The sequence below is a fragment of the Papio anubis genome, chromosome 14 (assembly GCF_008728515.1).
Source record: "Papio anubis isolate 15944 chromosome 14, Panubis1.0, whole genome shotgun sequence".
In the NCBI taxonomy this organism is placed as follows: domain Eukaryota; kingdom Metazoa; phylum Chordata; class Mammalia; order Primates; family Cercopithecidae; genus Papio; species Papio anubis.
Genome location: NC_044989.1, coordinates 16,342,877 through 16,357,795, shown reverse-complemented (window position 1 = coordinate 16,357,795; position 14,919 = coordinate 16,342,877). Strand labels below are relative to the sequence as shown.

Here is a 14,919-nt window from a genome sequence, read left to right as displayed (position 1 = left end):
TCAGATTCTGTTGCAGTTCCCTGTGCTTGCCACAACGTCGGTCGCGTTTCTTACCCAACTCTGTTTCCGCTTCTGGTGGTTTGTGCTAAATGCATTCTCAATCCCAAGCGGTACAGAGAATAAAAGGATTGTCTTTAAAAAGTGGCTTTGAATGTGTTGAAAGCAAGGTTGCCTGCTGTGTGTTTTTGACAATTGCTTCCCCAGAGGAGCCTTTGAAAACCTCACTTTTCAAGATGCTTCAACTCCTATTAGAAAATGACTTAAATAAAATTGCTCTTCTGACCATCGCTGCTCTGGATGCCAGGCTAGTGATTATTTGTCTAACTTGAGTCTCCAGGGCTGGAACTTCACACCGTGTCTTTTCACTACCCTCCCAGAGGAGGTGAGAGGAGGTGAATAGACACTTGTCAGATTCTTCTGCCTGGTGTCACTGTAGGGGATGCACACAGGCTGGAGTACAGGCTTGCTAAAGAGAGACTACATTGTTATTTCAACTAGACACATTTGTTTTTTCCGCAGATGATTACTGAGCACCTATGGTGTGCCCGGCGCCATGTTAGGGCAAGAGATCTACCTCATCCTTGCATTGTAAACCTGTAGCATCCGTGGCAATGTTTTGCACCACTGCCCTCCCAGGGTTCCTGCAAGCTGATTCCAGTTCATTTTATTTTCCTTCTGCATGCTGATGGGTTCAAGGTATTTCAATGGACTACTGTGAGACTATCTCCCCGTCAGGATCTCTCAACCTTGGCACTAGTAAGAGAGTCTGGGGCAAAGTAGGTCTCTGTTAAGGGAGGAGGAGGGGTGTTCCTGTGTGTGGTCGGATGCTTAGCAGCATCTCTGTCCAGTAGCACCACATCTACCTCAGTTGTGACAACCAAAAATGTCTGCAGGCATTGCCAAATGTCTCCTCCCTGTTTTACATTTACCAAAGTGCTGTTTATGTCCTTTACAGTTAAGGAAACTTAGGCACCAGGAAGAAACTTGCCCAAGTCAAACAGTGAGTTAGCGGTAGAGCTTTAGCTACAATTTAAGTCTTGTCTTCCCAACCCAGTGTCCATCTTATGGATCCATTCAGTGGTGTGCTCCTAAATGTTTAATAACAAATTCTCTGGGATAAACAAAAGCCAAACAAACTTGCTGGGAGCGTGGGACAATTTCCATGGTGTAAATACTTCCACCACGGCTGGTTTCAAGCTACTTCCATGGCCTCGCTGATTATGAAGTTGGGAAGGGATCTGTACAGTTGGCTCTGGTGAGCTGGTGCCAGCCGGCTCAGAATGCCCCTGGGTCCGTGTGTGCTGCTCATCACATGTTAGTCTTGCTCTCCTCTGGACCTCGTTCTGCCACCCCCAGACACATGCGCTTATCACTGTGATGTCCTAGGGGGAAAGCAGTCGCCTGGTAAGAGTTTTTGATAACTTCTCTGGATAAACATAAAGCAGTTAGAGTGGAGTTTTCCCTCTCTTCTGTTAAATGAAAGTTTCTTTTCACAATCTTTCCATTGAAGAAGTTAGAAAAGTCATGGGATAGCTCTGGTCTTAGAGCAGAAATGAAGTTCCCCAGAAGGGGGTCTTGGACAGAATGATCTCTTGGGCAGGAACTAGGTGCTGTTACTCGCCATCAGATGTGTCTACTGTAAGATGCTTGGGAGGCATCAAAGTGGTGACAGTGGGGGGATGTTGGATTTTACCATTCTGGAATATAAGAGAAGGGGTGTGGCTGGTGTTTTAGTCCCGATAGCAGCTATGACCACTGGGAGTCTTATTTTCTACACCTACAAAAGGAGAAATAGTGATCCCCTTCCCACTGTTGGTGAAACAGCAGATGAATCTCTGCCTGAGTCTCAGACACCTACTGCCCACTTGGTTGCTTGGTGGATCGGCTGGCTATCAACAGTGTAAGCTCATCAAGCCTAAAGACTTAGTAGGTCTTGACTTTCTCACCTTGACCATGACTCAGTGTCATGTGCTCCTAGTCATCCTGTCTGTGGTCCAGTGTTAGCCTGGGAAGCACCAGGGACTGAGGGAAGAACCCTCAGCTAGTTATCAGGCGATCCAGGTTCTCCTCCTGCCTTTGATATCACCTCATTACATAACCTTGGGAAACACTTCGGTGTGACTGGAATGTGAATACTCCCAGGAGAAGGGTAGGAGCATGGTAGAGCATTTGGACTTTATCATGAAGGTGGTAGGAAATACTTGAAGTGTTTTAAGCAGGGATGACACATCATCAAATGTGTGTTTTGAAAAGCTGTTTCTGCAGAGGACGGGGCCACAGCCCAAGCAGGATCAAACCAGTTAGGGGATTGGTGTAACAGTCCCATCAGAAAGTGATGAGGTAGCTGGGTGCGGTGACCCACGCCTATAATCTCAGCACCGTAGGAGGCTGAGGCTGGCAGATAGTTCGAGACCAGCCCTTGGCAACCTGGTGAAACCCCCTCTCTATAAAAAAAATACCAAAAAAAAAAAAAGAAAAAAGTCAGGGATGGTGACCTGCATCTGTAATCCCAACTATTCAAGGTGGAGGTTGCAGTGAGCCAAGATCATGCCCCTGAATTCCAGCCTCGGTGACAGAATGAGACCCTGTCTCAAAAATGAATAAATAAATAAATAAATAAAAGTCATGAGACAACTCATAGGCACTAAATGCTGAGTGGCACAGACAGAAAGTTCTATGAGAGTTCAGAACAGGGAGAGGTCAGTATGGATTGTGGTCTTAGGTGGGTATCAGAGAACACTTCATGGAGGAAGTAGACTCTGCTGCTGGCCTTGAAGGATGGTAGACAGGGTAGGGGGTGAAAGTCTAGGCTGCAGGGCAGGGCAAGAGAGTACAAAGCTGCAGTAAATCACATTTGGGCTTAAGCTGGGAGTTTACATAAAGGATGGCTCTAATTAGTATGCAGTCGTTTATGGAAGAACTTGTACCCTCAGCTAAGGAATATGGATTTTGTTAGAGGTGGTGGTTCTCACATGGAAACTGCATTTTCCTGTAGTCAATTTCTGTGGGGATCTTATCCTTATCCATTCTTCTATCCACTGCTCCCCCGATTGGGATGAGGGGTGTGCACCCCCCTCCTGTAGCCCTGTGCTGTTGGGGAAGGCAGAATCCCTTTGCATCTTGGGGACGAATGCAATGCTGAATACTGATCATATGACCCCTGCTTTGCCTCACAGCAGGGAGCCCAGGAACAAGAGCAGCTGTGCTATTGTCTGGAGTGCAATTGCCAGTGTTTGTCTGCTGAGGCCAGGGGTGACCCTTGCCAGCGTCGTAGATAAGCCGGCTCCCAGCTGTCATGGGTACATTCTCAATCATTCCTCATCCTATGGATTCTGACTCTCTCCCGCTTCCCAAGAATGATGGAAGTTTTTCATTTTCCCCCGTGCCTGCTTTGTGAAAGTGTGTCTGGCTCTGCCCACAAAAATGAAGGATGACCGACCTCAGAGTATCCAAATAAAATGAGATTTGTATTTTCTGTGAAGTGTTAAGAAACAGTTTGCTAGAAAATAGTATGAGCAATATATTGTTGCCTCTGAGGCTCACATGAGGAGATTGAGGCTCATCGGTGTGTAATGACTCACAGGAGGTGGCACAGACAGGAATTGGTCAGGCGGAAACTAGAAACCAGGGACCCTCTGAACTTGAGCATATTCCTGTTGGGTTTAAACAGGAGCATTCTACAGAAGGGGCTTCACTGTCAGGGTAGTTTTAGCAGAGGTTTGCCTGGTAAGAACATGACTTTCTCAAATGGCAGTGTATATCTTAGGTTAAGCTCTTACAGAAACACTGCACTGAAGGGCATTTCCACACATTGAGAGTCCCAAGACTGTTCAGCCACTGTGCACAGGGCAAGTCACTTGCCATGTAGAACTGGAACCCAGATCTCCTGCTTCTCAGCCCAGAGAGCTGTGCCTCCTAGCCGGCCTTATGGCATAAGTGATCTCTACAGAACACCCAACAGAAGCCACCTGACAGTGTCCCTTGTAGATAGTGCTGTAGGCTGGGGCACTGGGAAGCTTTGAGGTGGTCTATGGGACTCAGGGGGTGTTTGCCATGTGACACCATGTGGCCTTTGGGTGCATGAGGGCTGTAGGTGTTCACAGGATATGCCGGAGCATACCAGGATTGCTGGAAACTTGGACAGCACATGACTCTAGTCAGACTGACTCTAGACTCTAGATTGTCCTCACTGCAGTATGGCCATGGTACCATTGCTTAGTTTCTCACTCCAAGGCAGCACTGGCCTAGAACCTCTGTAACATGCCCTTACATCTGATAGTCAAGGTCAGCTTGACTCATTTAGGGCAGTAGTATTTGCCGAAATTCAAATAGATGCCAAATACCACACTGGTCACTTTAAATGCTAGGCACCCCTAATGACCCTAGAATAAACCTGTTATTCTCATTTTGCAGATAAGGCAACTAAGGCTCAGCTCCAAACACCGGAGACTGAGGTTCATGATTTCTGGGCTTGAGACCCCAGGCTCTTTCCACAGCACCATCCTCCACTAATGCTTACTAAAGCTTTTGGGATACAAGCTTACCATCCAGCTACAGATGAAATTTAGAAGCATCGGTATGTGTAAAGTCCTCCACAGCCTGACAACAGCCTCTTTTTCTACTCACTGTATCTCCGCCACCACTTTCCTTCATCCCCAGCTACGCTGGGCTGTTCACTGCCGTCAGAGAAGCTGAATTTTACAAATTCAACCATCAACTCCTCATTTGTGCAGGGCTCTGGGCTAGTTACAATCGTTTGTAAAGATGAATGAGACATGACCTCTCCTGTTAAGTAACTTTCCACCCAATGGTGGAGATAAAACATGAACAAAAATGTAATAGCTCATTTGGTTTTCAAAGTAGTCCAAAGAGGCTTGCTGGTATATATCGCCATATGATCTGCATTTAACGGGTGTTGTATCTGAGGATCTGACCATAGTGACTAACTAAAGGTCACACAGCCCAGCCAAGGCCAAGTTAGGGGTAGACCCAGGTCAAGACTAAGTCAAGGCATCCTCCTGGCTTGCATCCCCTGGGGGTGGTCAGGCTCAGACTCCACAGCCCAGACTGCTGGTTTTTGTCTTATTGCTGCCTTCCTGATGGAGACAAGGCAGGCTGTCAGCTGCTGACATCTCCAACCTGCTTAAGGTGTGCCCCTTACCCCTCCCGAATGGTGATGCTCCTATAGTTGGAGCCCTGGATGGGAAGAGGGGAGGTAAAAATGCCCCTTTATCTGGCATCCAATTGTGTTGTTGCTTGGGGCTGTCAGAGAAGAGGAAGCTGGTCTCCTTGGGTTTCTAAGGTGCCTCCCACTTCCTCACTCAGAGGAGACCTAGTGTAACTGACATTCTGAAATGCAGTCTCAAGGAGAAGGAACCCACCCCAGCGGCTGTGTTCAGGCAGTGCGATGTGAACTCATCGAAAAGCTTGGTGGAGTTTCCTGAATGCTGCAGCCAGTTTGGCAGGTGTTCTCCTGCCCTGAACATGGGTACACTCATCTTAATGGCTATTCAGGTGTTACAAAGACCACAGAGAGATATTAAACCACAGCCCTAGGAAATGGAACTAATGTGAGCCCAGGAGTAGAGATCTGGGCTCTTGTTCTGGTTCAGAACCATTTGCCACTTGCAACTGCCTTCCCCACCCTATGACTCATATACGCCACCTCTGAGGGTGGCCTGGGTCCTCTCCTTTGCTGTAGAGTACAGTGGTCAGGGCCCAGGAGGGGGTCCCTCAGATGTGAGTCCAAATGCGCACTTCGTTATCTACTTGCCGTTAACCCAGAGTTCGTCACCCAGCCTCTCTGAGTGACTGTCCAGCTCCTTATCTGTAAGATGTGGATCATAGGAGCACTGCCTTTTCCAGCAAGAGTGGGGCGAGGGCTGGATGGAACATCCAGATGATGTCTAGACCATGCCTGGCACACAGTCAGTGCTCAGTGAATAAGGTTGATATCTTCTGCCCCATCACCATCATCACTGGTTTGTTGGCCTCTGACTGTCTAGGACTGCCTGAGCCACAGATAGTGACTAACTCCCAGTTAGTCACTATCTGGTCTTTGGGCTCCTTCCATGCTGGGCTTCCCACCGTGGGAAGGCTGTGTGCTGGGTGGCATCAGACAGATGCTTTCCTTCTCTAGGTCTTAAGTGTCCCCCAGAATAACATTATAACATATAGTCATAATCACAGCTGTTGTGTGGTGAACGGTAACCCATAAGAAGGTAAGTGCCTTCCCTAACTCCCACAACCTGTGCACATGGCCTAATTTGGCAAAAGGATCTGTTTACCAAAAAAAATCATCACTTGTAGAAGCCCCTACACAAAACAGGTAAAAAGTATCTCTATTCCTGTTATCGCAGGATGAGGGCCCAGAGCCCTGCCCGTCAGTGCCGCCAAGAGCCCTGCCAGTTTCTAGGGCTGCTGGGAGCTGGCAGGCTTCTCTGGGGCCTCTGAAAATCCATGGCCTCAAGGCCCTGTGATGCTCCACGATTAAACATATGCCAGAAACGGTCTCTTCAGAGAACAGACAAATTCCCTCTGCTTTCTCATTAGCACTGCACTTTACCTGTATTGATGGGAGAGTTTGTTAAGACTGATTTCCTGGCTTCAAAAGAACAGCAGATTCTTCCTTCCTCTTGGTCAGAGATTCCTAAGAAGGCAGATTCTTAGGGAAAGAGCAAAACAAAAACGAGCTTTAAATGCCACCTCCTTCCCCACGAGGCCCAGTCAGGGGGAAAGGGGAAGATCTCTCACCAGGCTAGAGCTGCTCACCTCCAGGCATGATCGGCAGCAGAAAAAGGCCAGGCCTTGTCTGAGAGATGTGCCTGTCCCCCGAGGACCCCAGGTCTGTGTCCTCCCAGTAGACTGCAGTTTCTCCAGCAAGCCCAGTACTGGTGGCAGCTGTACTCCTGTGCTGGTTTCCCGTCTGCTTGCCTCAGGCAGTCCTCAATGGGAAAGCCACAGAGCCCTCGCGCTTAAGGGACTTGACTGGCTGCTTATCAGAACAGCTGGGTATTCGGGTTCTGGGCTGCCAGGGCACAAGGAACCCACCAGTCTCTTAAAATACACTGTTTCAGTTAGTGACACCCTCCCTTCTCAAACCATAGAATGTCTGCTTTATAACCAAGTGGCATCAGTCTGTTTCTCTATAAGGCCAACGAGTTCCATGAATTCCGGACAGGCAGGTGAACACAGGGAGAGTGAATTATTGCAAAGAAGTATTTGTGTGGATTGGGAAGCAAGGCATTGTCCAGGAGAGTTCTCTACCAACACAACTGGATATAAAAGTAACCAGCCTGTGGGAGTGTGGATTGTATTCAGGTGACCGCTTGTTCTTACATGCCTAGGACAGTCCTGGTGTCTGCCTGTTGTCCCAGCAATATTATTAAAAGGGCCCCCTTTCACTCTCAGAGGTATCCTGGTTTGGATGATAAACCATTAAGTCACCCCAGTTGTTTGTCTGTGTATATAAAAGTGGTTAGCAGCACTTAGTGTGGATGTGTAGTGTAGGGAGTATGTGGACGTAAAAGCCTGTGCCCATGTGCTCTGACAGCCCAGAAGCTGGCTGTGGGTTAGCACGGCTGCACGGTTGTGGGCAAGTCACTTAACCATTTCACAGCACACATGGCTTTGAGGTGAGATCAGGGGCCTCACAGTCCGATAAATGGTGGTTCAGATCCTTTCTCATAGCCTGCTAGCTTTGACCTTTGCAGAATTACTTAGCTTTTCTTAAATTAAGAATAATCATATGGACCTCTCAGAGTTGTTATTGTTTTTACATAATCTATATACAGCATCTAGCATATTTACTGACAAATCATAACCTGCCAACAAATGGTGACTGTTGTTATTGTTGTTATTATTGTTCTAGGGCTGTGACTGTTTTTGGCTTTAGTCTCTTCATGGGGGAAATGGTGAGAGATGACCCCTGTCTTTCCTGGCTTCCCAGGCTTCATGAGGCTGAAACCCAGTGGCATCCCCGAAGCCTGGTGTCCCGGGCATGTGTGCCCTGCTGGTGCTGGGGATGCACAAAGGGAATTGCCTGCCAGCCTGCCCAGCTGCTCCATCCCTGTGGGACATAGGAATTGGATTCCCAAAGCATCATCCCCTCCACCCATCCTGGTGACTCTCCCATCTCAGGCCCTCCCTTTGTCCCCTCCCTGGCCCAGCCACTCGCTCCTCCCACAGTCTTGCTGTATAAACACGAAGACTAGGATGTCATTTACTGGTGTTGGCTGACATTGGTCAGCTGCTACCCAGAGGGGACTAGGGAATAAATTCCTAATTCTGCCTGCACAGCATCTCTCAGTCTTTCCTGCCTGGAGAGTCTCCTATCTTCCTTCTCTCCTTTTGAACGAAGGTGTCGTCTGTTCCTAGTGTATTTGCTTTATTCTCATTCTTTCCACTATTTGGCTTTGCAGAATTTGAGCCAGACTGCCTACATTCACACCTTGACTCTCTCACTCAAAAGCTAAATCCCATGGACAAGTGACTTAATCATTCTGTGCCTCAATCATTCTGTGCCTCAGTTACCTCATCTGTAAAAGGGGACAATAATAATGCCTACGTAGTTTGGTTGCCATGAGGTTTCAGGGAGTCACTATATGTACAGTGCTAAACAAAGCCCAATATGCAGTAAGTACTTGATCAGTGTTAGCTATTTTTATTATCTAAACACCTACCCCTTCTGGTTTTTCAGTGTTGGTCTGTGCTGCTAGCATTGAGGGACTCAATCTAAGCTCTGCTGCTGGTAAACTGTGGGCACAAGCATGCCCCACCGTGGGCTTTGGGTCTCTTGACTGCCCACCCTGGAGGGTGAGGATGTGGTCTTTGGGGCCCTTTTGGCCTCTCATAGTGGATATTGCCTTCCCTTCTGTTGCTCTGCCTTACTTTTCAATTTCCAGATCCATTTAAAAGGGGAAGGCAGCAGCCATTTGATGCTGTTCTCTAGCCCTCCCCTGAATGGGGTGGGGAGGGACAGGACACAGGGAAAGGTCACTAGACTGGAAGACAGGAGATGCCTATTTCAGGCCCTAGGTCTGTTTTGAGACTCTGGATAAGGCACCTCCTGTCTCTGATTTCGGCTTCTCCATTTATAAACTGGGGTGATTACCCCTCAGCTTTGTACCTCTCTCAAAATGAGCAAAGATGAAAAGATATGGGAAAGCGTTTTCCTGGCTGCCAGGTGCTACAGAAGGGCAAACTCCTGGTTGTGTTGGGTTGTGTGCATCCCCACCAGGCCAGGCACGGGGCATAGCACTGTGGAAGTAGCCTGGGCCGAGCGTGGCTGCTTGGATGGCAGCAAATGCCTGCTGGTGTTGCTGGTGATATGTGAGGTTGTGCAGTCTGTGGAGACGAGAGATGAGAGTTTTCCGTTTCTTTCCCCCCTCCTTGCTCTCTGTTCTCCCTAATGGACACTTGGCCCTGGGGTGACCCACACAGTAAACCATCAGCAATTGCTTCAGAAGGCGTGGAGTCCTCTCAAACATATACTGACTTTTTGTTCTACGTTTGGTTTGAAGGAGTGGGACAGATCCCTGGGAGGCCATTAGCTGTGGGACCTGAAGTGAGCCCCTTCCCTTGGAGAGCCTTTGTGGTTGCATCTGTAAGCTGAGAGAAGGTGGGGTGAGGGTGAGAGCTGAGTTGGGGTCCATGTTAACTGAATGCTAGTCCATGGATCGGAGCCAGGTTGGTGACACTAAAACCCTCTGAGAAGATTTTTAACCATACAAGTTTCCTGATCGCTACTCTGGATTGTGTCTGTATTTTTTGTTAGCTTCTTAGATGCATAGCCAGTATGGGGGACCTGCTGGAGTAGGGGGGACCGGTATGTGATGGCTTACCCATAAGGGTGCTCTGCATTCTCTACCCCCTGGTGCCCATCAGGGGTCTATGAATAGTATTAGCATGAGTAGAAGTGGTATTTGATTATTAAGTTATTATTAGGGTCATCTCTGTATGTGGTGTGTGGTTGTTCAAGTTACCAGGTGACTGTCATTCTCTATGATGTGCATTTGGAGTTGGGGAATTTCTGTAAGCCTCAGTAAGTAAATGGAGTGAACAAAATGGATAGGAAAACAAGCAGGAGGTGCCTTAGAATCATGATCAGGAGGAAACCCAGTGTTCCGCCTGACTGACCCTCTTGGTTTTGTGGTGGAAGATAGCAGCGTTCGTGCTGAACCCAGCTGAGTGAATCCGTCCCAGTCGTGCACTCTGAAAATGGGTTCAATTTTGAGGACATTTGAGAAAAAAGAAAAAAAAAAGGCAATGAGGATGGGATAGCTCTCCCTGATACCTGATCACTTTCCAGATCCTTTTGTGACACGCCTGTCCCCTCAGCCACAGTCAGGAGGTGAGGAACATGGCCTTACCCCAGATTCCTTCTTTGGAAATTCACCACCTTCCGTGTCTACACCTGAGTGTGTGGAAAACAGCCCTGTACCAGGCTGTGCTCAGTGGTGGGAAATGGAATTTGTGGACCCCAACCCTGAGTTTGGAGGAAATAAACGTCTTTGCCCCGCCCCATTACCGTCACAATCCGGTTTCCCAAAATGCAGGGCCCAGTTCCACTAAAGTCCACTCAGAAATCACTTTCTCATCAAGCCAAGGACATTTTAGAGTTGCTATGTTTTCTCTATCATTTCCTTCCCTCCTCCCCCACTTCACTTCCTGTTTTTTCTTCCTCTTTCTCCACCCCCACCCCATCTCTCCTGGCATGTCCCTTGTTGTCAGAGAACAGGAACAAAGCCTTGAGCCAGGGAGCATTGATAATTATGACTTCCTGAGGTGCCCTCTTGCTGCTGGCCCTGCTGCTGAGAGCCAGAACCAGCCCAGCCTCTAGGGGCCTGGGAGCCTGTCAGGAAGTCTTAGATTGTAGACCCCCTCCTTCCCCCACAAGCCCCACCACCATCCCCCACCCCCATCAGAAAGAGAATCTAATAAGAGTAATTTTTCATGCCCTTATAACAATTTCAGCTTCCAAAGAACTGTCTCATACATTTAAGCTGAAACACTCGAAAAAGCAGGCAACTCTAGTGTTTTGCCCTAGAAACAAACTATAGTTCAGTTTAGATAGCAAAAAGTAGATTTAGGAGGCATGGGTTTATTTCTGGTTCTGCATTGTATCTCTTTTTGACTCTGCAGATCATCCTAGCTCTTGAAAGACTGGTTTCCTACCTCTTTGGAAAAATGGAATTAACGGTGTCTCACCGGGATTTTTTAAGGACAAATTAATAAGAAAGTATATCTATACAATTCTCATGGTATGCCTGACAGATATTTGCTTAATACGTGAGAGCTCCCCTCTGTTTTCTGTGATTTGGTTTTCTGCACAAAGGAGTGGCCATTCAAATGCACAGGAGCCAGGAAGAAAACCCTGCAATAAATAATACTCATGGAAAAAGAGTCCATGTCTGTTGCTGTGTTTCTCTGAAACATGGAGAGAGAGGGAGAGAGAGAGAGACCTGGGGCCACATATGCTTCTCACTGAAGAGCAGCACTCACTCGCCACTGTGTCACTGTGTTCATGGGTCATGGCATTTTATAACAATATTTTTCTAGTGAGAAACAGGGAGAACCATCCCAATCACATGCCTGAAGTGGGCTGTTTTACTAATTTAGCTCCCAGGGGTGAAACTACAAAAACAGCAATCTGGAAAAAGTGCCACCTCCCTTTTTCAAAACTGTTCAACAAAAAATAAAATGACTTCCCATTCAAGGTCAATGACCACGTGTTGGAGAAGTCAACCTGACCATGTGGCTGCATTTAAAAAGTAAGTCAAAGGCCAGAGAGTCAGAGATATGTTCCAATGTGTATTTGACTCCCAAACTGCTGAGTCCCCGAGTGAGGCTGCTTCTTCTCTGAGCCTCAACCTCCTAATTATAAAACGAAAGAATTAGACAAGATTATCTCTTAGATGTCCTTCAGGCCTGATAATCTATGATCTTGTGACTCTCTGCTCTCCTTAAAAAATATATTGTGACTAGTAGAGAATAGGAAATTGCTTCTCACAGTAACATGACTTGCATTCCCTTTTTAGCAGGGTACCACCATCTTAAGGACAGAAAAGCTACAGGACTTTAGGAGGCCACCGTCCTGATTTGGGAAGCCCAACTTCCTTTGGCCAGACAGCAGCTAAGCTGATTCATCCCATCAGCCTGGATTGGTGAAACTGAATCACAGGAGATATTTCCAGGTAAGAAACAATTGACTTTGGTTATAGCGTGTAGCACAGTGATAACTGTCATTGTACTGCAGGAAATATATCATATGCATGCTTATATTATGAAAGACATGAAAGAATCAAGGAAGGCGTTCAAGGCTCTGGGTTCTATAGATGTATTCTGAATGGGATCTGTGCTATCTTGAGTCTTTGGGGGTTAAGGAATGAAAGAAGGTAGCTGAGAATTACATGCAGGGGAAGAACAGGTTCGAGCTGTAGATCTAGGTTCCTTTTTCCTTGCAGAACCATTTAGTGTTCCTTTCTGCCCAGCTAGATTTAGACAGTAGGAGGAGAGGTCCTTTGGTAGCCAATCTGAGATGGAATTTAGATCCCATGTCAGAGAACTGACTTGCATCCCACCTGCTACAACATCTTTAGAAACAAATTCAGTTCATGAAGTTTCATCCAAGAGCACTTGCAGCAGACAGGCTGCAGCTAACCACTCTCATTACCCACTTCCCTGACCGCCAATACAATGGCTCTGTCTGCTTATTCTCTTCTCTTTCCCCTCCTCCCAATCACTTATGGATCCTTTCCTTCTTATGTGCGAGGAATGTGGCCATATATACTAGAATGTCTTCACTGGAACTGCACCTGATGTAGGCTGACATCCCTCCCAGATGACTAAAGTTGGGTCAAGGGTTCAGCTGCCTGGACTGTGGTATATTAACACATCTCCCTTAAGCAGGCCCAGCGTAAGGACTCGCAGTTAGGAATCATCAAAAAAAAAAAAAAAAAAAAAAAAAGCCAGCACACTGAGATGGCCACACATCTTCACTCTTGCACTAGTTTTTGGTGTTATCTTCTGCTATCCTCTGTCTTGAAACTCTTCTTTTTCAGCTAGATACCTTGACTTTTCTTGAAAACTAGAAGCAAAAGCGTTTCACAAAGCTAAGCATAGGACAGAAGGTAAGACCAGGTGATATCTAAAGCTCGTTTTGCATTCCCAGGATTGTCTTAACCCAGACTTGTTTCTTATGCCAGACTCTTATTCTTGGGGAACATGTTTATCTCATGCCTGCTTCCTTTCTTCCTCTTGTGGTTTCTTTCTCTAGAGTAGTTTCTGAGCTATAGCATAATTCAGAGGAAAGAGAAAAGCTTTGCAACTTAGACACACCTGACTTCAGATCTCAGCTGTGCTATGTGTTGGCTCAGTGATTTTGCTTAAATCACCATTTTAAATCCCCAAGCTGCTGTTTCCCCACCTGTAAGGTAGGGATAGTACACTCCATGTTATAAGCTGGTGTTGAGGATTAAGTGAGATCATGCATGAGCATGGTTTCTTGCTTATAGGAGACCTCAGCAAATACCAGCTCCTTTCCCTACCCACCCTTTTTAAGAGCTACTTAAATATAGCTTTGATCCCATATCTGGATTTCATTTGAGCCTTGTGCCTAAAATCTAGGACAGGCCTTGTCCACAAATACTGTTAAGTCCCAACAATTTAAAAAGGAGAGAAACTGTTAACAGCCTTTTTTATTTCAGAGTTCTTCATCCATAGAAGCCTTTTCTCACCTGGACTTTAGCCAGATTGCCTCTCCAACCTGGCCGTTGGAAGGTTTTCTCTGCCATACCCAAAGTTAGAACCACTACTTTCCTACCCCTTTGTCCCATGAGGTATTAGCTGAAAACTAACTCCCTGCTGGTGTCTTTTTCCCTTCAGACTAGCTTACATCCAAGACCAAGAGTAAGGGTCAATTGATTTGGGGCAGGTGTCCTGGCCTGGCACTCAGCAAGACAGTCAGGGTCCAAGCATATGCTCATTCAGGGCTTTCTTCCTTGCCTGTTACCTTTTCTAAGGCAGTCATTCATCCCGTCATTCATTCAGTCAATAGATGTTCATGGAACATGAACCAGGCAGTGGGTGGCTCGCGCTGATCTTGATGCTAGGGATACAGGACAGAACAAAACCAAGTTCTTGTTCTCAAGGAGCTTGCATTTAAGTAGAGTCAAGGGATCATCAACAAGTAACACACATGCATGTATTACATCAGGCAGTATTAGGTGCTATGAAAAAAGTAAAGCAGAAAAAAATAAAGCTAAGTCAGAGAGCTAGAGAGTTGAGGGAAATGGGCATTAGTGTTTTATATACAGTGCCAGGGAACACCTCTGGATAAGGCATTATTTGGGCAGGATCTGGAGAAAGTGAGGGAGCAAGGCTAGAAAGAAGAGCCAAAACTAAAGCTCTGAGCAGGGAATGTGCTTGGGCTTTACCCAACCTTGAGTGACCAGTAAGATTGGAGCAGAAGGAATGAGGAGCCTGTGGAATGAAGCGAGGGCATAAAGGACTTGGACGTTTATGTTCTGACTGGCTTTTCTGGAGATTCTTCTACCCCTCCTTTCTCTTCTCCAGAGCTCTTACCCAATGTTGTGTTAGTCATTCATTCGAAAATCTTTACTGGGCCCTAGCTACTGAGACTGCAGATTAATGAGTCTCGGTCACTTTCTTAGGACTCCATGGCCTGGTGCTATCAAGGCTTCTTGAGGAAGTTGCATTGATAAAGTAAGTTGAAGTAAACAGTTGTCTTAATTTGATCATCATAGAGCCAATTTGTTAGAGTAGGAATTTTCCACTGGAACCTCCCAAAGGTCACTTTTACCTGTTCTCTTGGAATTTACTTACATGGTAGACAATTGGTCTATCTAGACAATTGGTCTAGCTTTACAGAGACCTGAGTCTGCTTCTTGCCTTCAGGGT

The 14,919-nt window shown here is 46.7% G+C and overlaps 1 protein-coding gene across 7 annotated transcripts in view; it reads left to right on the top strand.

Annotated features, from left to right (window-relative positions):
- FAM49A (family with sequence similarity 49 member A) overlaps positions 1–14,919 on the top strand; it is a 109,576-nt gene that overhangs the window by 30,098 nt on the left and 64,559 nt on the right. For 6 of the 7 annotated variants that reach the window (XM_009183721.4, XM_009183720.4, XM_021924599.2 and 3 more), the window contains one exon: positions 12,039–12,194. The gene's annotated coding sequence lies outside the window, so the exon portion shown is untranslated. Of the gene's footprint in view, positions 1–3,340; positions 4,577–12,038; positions 12,195–14,919 lie in introns of those variants that run through there. The other variant, XM_021924595.2, reaches the window with a different exon arrangement.